The 3,782-nt window shown below is 39.9% G+C and overlaps 1 pseudogene; it reads left to right on the plus strand.

The window, feature by feature from the left end:
• The first annotated feature begins 2,550 nt into the window (after positions 1-2,550).
• LOC102730708 (nascent polypeptide-associated complex subunit alpha pseudogene) lies at positions 2,551-3,452 on the plus strand (annotated as a pseudogene).
• The last annotated feature ends 330 nt before the right edge of the window (positions 3,453-3,782 follow it).

Raw genomic sequence — 3,782 nt, forward strand, 5'->3', positions numbered from 1 at the left:
AAGTTGTAAAAATCTAGAAGGATTCTATACTCAAAATGTTTTGCAGGTGCAGTTACATCCTGGACATTTCAGATGTCATAAATAAGGCAATAGGTGTAGTTTATGCAAAAAAACTAAGGGAGTTTTAATCAATGGACTCATGATCAAAGATAAACCCTTGGCCTTATGGATGACATGTGAATAAAATGTTATATGTTTAGAATTAAAATAAAATTTTGTGGAGTGATGGGGTGGGTTAATTAGAATAGGTATAGCATTTATTATAGTACCTGGCACATAGACAATCCATTAAGTGGTGGCATTATTGTTGGTAGCTAAGGACAGGTGTTATTTTATTTGATAAAATATTTTTAAGAGTCCACTCTGTGCCAGGCCCTGAGCATACAATGGTGAGGAAAAAAAAAAAAAAAAAACAATCCTGGACACTGCCTTTATGAATCTTAGAGGGAGAGCATCTATTTGATGAAATCATCACATGAAGCCATAATCTCAATGTAAGAGAAGGGCTATAAAGGAAGAATACAGTAGGGGGACCTGATCTGTGTTGAGGGTCACCAGAAAGTATCCTTTGAACTGAGTTCTGCAGCAAGAGTTCAGTGAGGTCAAATCTAGCAGTCCTTTGCAGGCCATGAGAAGAATTTGGGGCATTAGCATAATGCAGTGCAAATTCAGAGGTGACAATCTACTTTAAGATCAAATTGCATAAAACATCTCCATTCCCTTTGAAATCCTATATTAGTTAGCTGCTGTAAGAAATCAACACCAAAATTTCAGTGGTCTAACACAAACTGAAATTGATCTCTTGCTCAGTAATAGCCTTCGGCAGATATTCCTGACTGGTGGGAGGCTTTCCTCCACACAGTGATTCAGGGACTCAAGCTCCTTCCATCTTATGATTCTACCATCCCACCAGAACTCATCAACCTCTGCACCTCTGCATTCAGCCAACATAAGGGAGAGAAGAGCAAGGAGTAGGTACACCCACTTACTGAACATCTGACTTACATCACTTCCGCTGACATTCCGTTGATGAGAGCTAGCCAATGAACACATCAGGTAAACAGAAGAATGTAGATCAGCTGCTTCCCAGGGACAGCTGCTTTCTATGGTAGGGGAGGACCATCTGTAGTACCCAACTCTGCCACAAACCACTTAACATAAATTAACATTTTTGCCAAGTAAGTTTTTCCTTTTATCTTGGAAAATCTCCCTTACCCCGGGCTCAGTCGGTTAAGCATCTGTCTTCGGCTCAGGTCATGATCCCAGAGTCCCAGGATCGAGTCCCACATTGGGCTCCCTGCTCAGCAGGGAGTCTGCTTCTTCCTCTGCCCCTCATGCCACTCTCAGGCTCTCTCTCTCTCTCAAATAAACAAATAAAATTTTAAAAAAAGAAAAAAGAAAAGAAAATCTCCCTTACCCCAATCTCAGTACATTGTCTGAATTTGAGTTAGTGTTCAGTAATTCATGTGGTTATTTTAAAAGGCATAGCAAATATTAGATTTTTCTTTTAAATGCAATGTACCATAATACATGTTCATGTATTTGGTGGGCCTACTAGTCTGAAAACATAGTAGTTACCATTTTTGCTATACCATATTTGGGTGGTCTGAATTCTTCTAATTTTTGATGTTCTACCATTAATGAAAATGTTTACTGTGTCCAACTAACATCACTCCTGATCATTACCAAATGAGGGATGGTGTCCTGAGTACTTCTTCCTTCAGCTACACCAAGCATACTTTAAAAACTTACACCAATACTCAGCAAGCCCCACATATATACGTAACTACAATCTCCCCCCCAAAAAAACCAGTAAATTTTAAGCCTGTTGTTATGTATCTTTTCCTTTACCAATTTGTTGCCCAATTTTGAATGGGTAAGAGAAGAAAAACAAAAAGCTGTCTGTACAATCTTCTTTAGATTCTCTAAACTCAAGGCCTCAAATGAAGAGGTTCAGATCTCCAGCTTCTTTCTCAAGTCTAATTCTTCCTTCAAATAGGTTTTGCTGGGTTTGGATCTTATCATTCATGTTCATAGACATAATGAAATCTAGCACATACCATATTTTCCTTTTGTAGAATAAGATAGGACTCTTGGATATAACATCAAAAGTACAGGCCACAAAAGGAAAAAAAAAACCAATAAGTTGGACTTAGTCAAATTAAAAACTTTAATTCATCAAAGACACTACCAACAGAGTGAAAAGGCAGCATGTGATGGGAGAAAATATTTGCAAATCATATGTCTGATACAGGGTTAATATCCAGAATATATGAAGAACTCCTACAACTCAACAACAAAACAAACCAATTAAAAAATGGGCAAAGAACTTGAATAAACATTTCTCCAAGAAGATACATAAATGGTTCATAAGTGCGTGAAAAGGTGCTCAACGTCGCTAATCATGAGGGAAATGCAAATCAAAACCACAAGATACTACTTCACATCCATCAAGATGGCGATTATCAAAACAAAACAAAACAAAACAGAAAACAAGTGTTGATAATATGGAGAAACTGGAACCCCCATGCACTGCTGGTAGGAATGTAAAATGGTGCAACTATATGGAAAACAGTATGTGGTTGGTTCCTCAAAAAAGTACAAATAGAGTTTCCTTCTGCAACAGGCGTGGGTCACGCTCTCGCTCACTCTCTTTCTGCCGCCATCTTGGTTCCGCGTTCCCCTCACAAAAGGCCTGGTGAAGCCACAGAAACCGTCCCTGCTACAGAGCGGGAGCTGCCACAGCCCCAGGCTGGGACAGGGTCTGGAACAGAATCCGACAGTGATGACTCAGTACCAGAGCCTGAGGAACAGGATCCCACACAGGCAGCCGCACAACAGGCTCAGCTGGCAGCAGCCGCTGGAATCGATGAAGAACCAGTCAGTAAAGCAAAACAGAGCCGGAGTGAAAAGAAGCCAGGGAAGGCTATGTCCAAACTGGGTCTTCGACAGGTTACAGGGGTTACAAGAGTCACTATCCGGAAATCTAAGAATATCCTCTTTGTCATCACAAAACCAGATGTCTACAAGAGCCCAGCTTCAGATACCTATGTAGTTTTGGGGGAAGCCAAGATCGAGGATTTAGCTCAGCAAGCACAACTAGCAGCTGCTGAGAAATTCAAAGTTCAAGGTGAAGGTGTCTCAAACATTCAAGAAAACACACAGACTCCAACTGTACAAGAGAAGAGTGAAGAGGAAGAGGTTGATGAAACCAGTGTAGAGGTTAAGGACATAGAATTGGTCATGTCACAAGCAAATGTGTCAAGAGCAAAGGTAGTCCAAGCCCTGAAGAACAACGGTAATGATATTGTAAATGCTATTATGGAATTAACAATATAACCATCTGAAAACGAGGACTTTTTTTTTGGTGTTTCAAAAGAATAACTGCAGCTTGGTTTGAAATTTGTACTGTTTCTATCATTAATAAAGTTATGGCTTCTTGTTGGATGAAAAAAAAAGTACAGATAGAATTATCATGTGATCTAGCAATTCCACTTCTGAGTATAAACACAAAAGAATTGAAGGCAGGGGGCTCAAACAGGGATTTGTATATGCGTGTTCATAGAAGCATTATTCACAAAAGCCAAAAGACGGAAGCCACCCAAGTGTCTACCAACAGATGAATAGATAAAAATATGGCATATACATACAATTGAATATTTTTCAAAGCTTTATTTATTTTAGAGACAGAGAGAGCAAGTGTGGGGAGGGACAGGGGGAGGGAATCTCAAGCAGATTCTCTGTGGAGCGTGGAGCTGGACTTGGGGCTCGATCTCAGGACC

Source organism: Leptonychotes weddellii, unplaced genomic scaffold (assembly GCF_054177405.1).
Source record: "Leptonychotes weddellii isolate Sample4059 unplaced genomic scaffold, ASM5417740v2 HiC_scaffold_7854, whole genome shotgun sequence".
In the NCBI taxonomy this organism is placed as follows: Eukaryota; Metazoa; Chordata; class Mammalia; order Carnivora; family Phocidae; genus Leptonychotes; species Leptonychotes weddellii.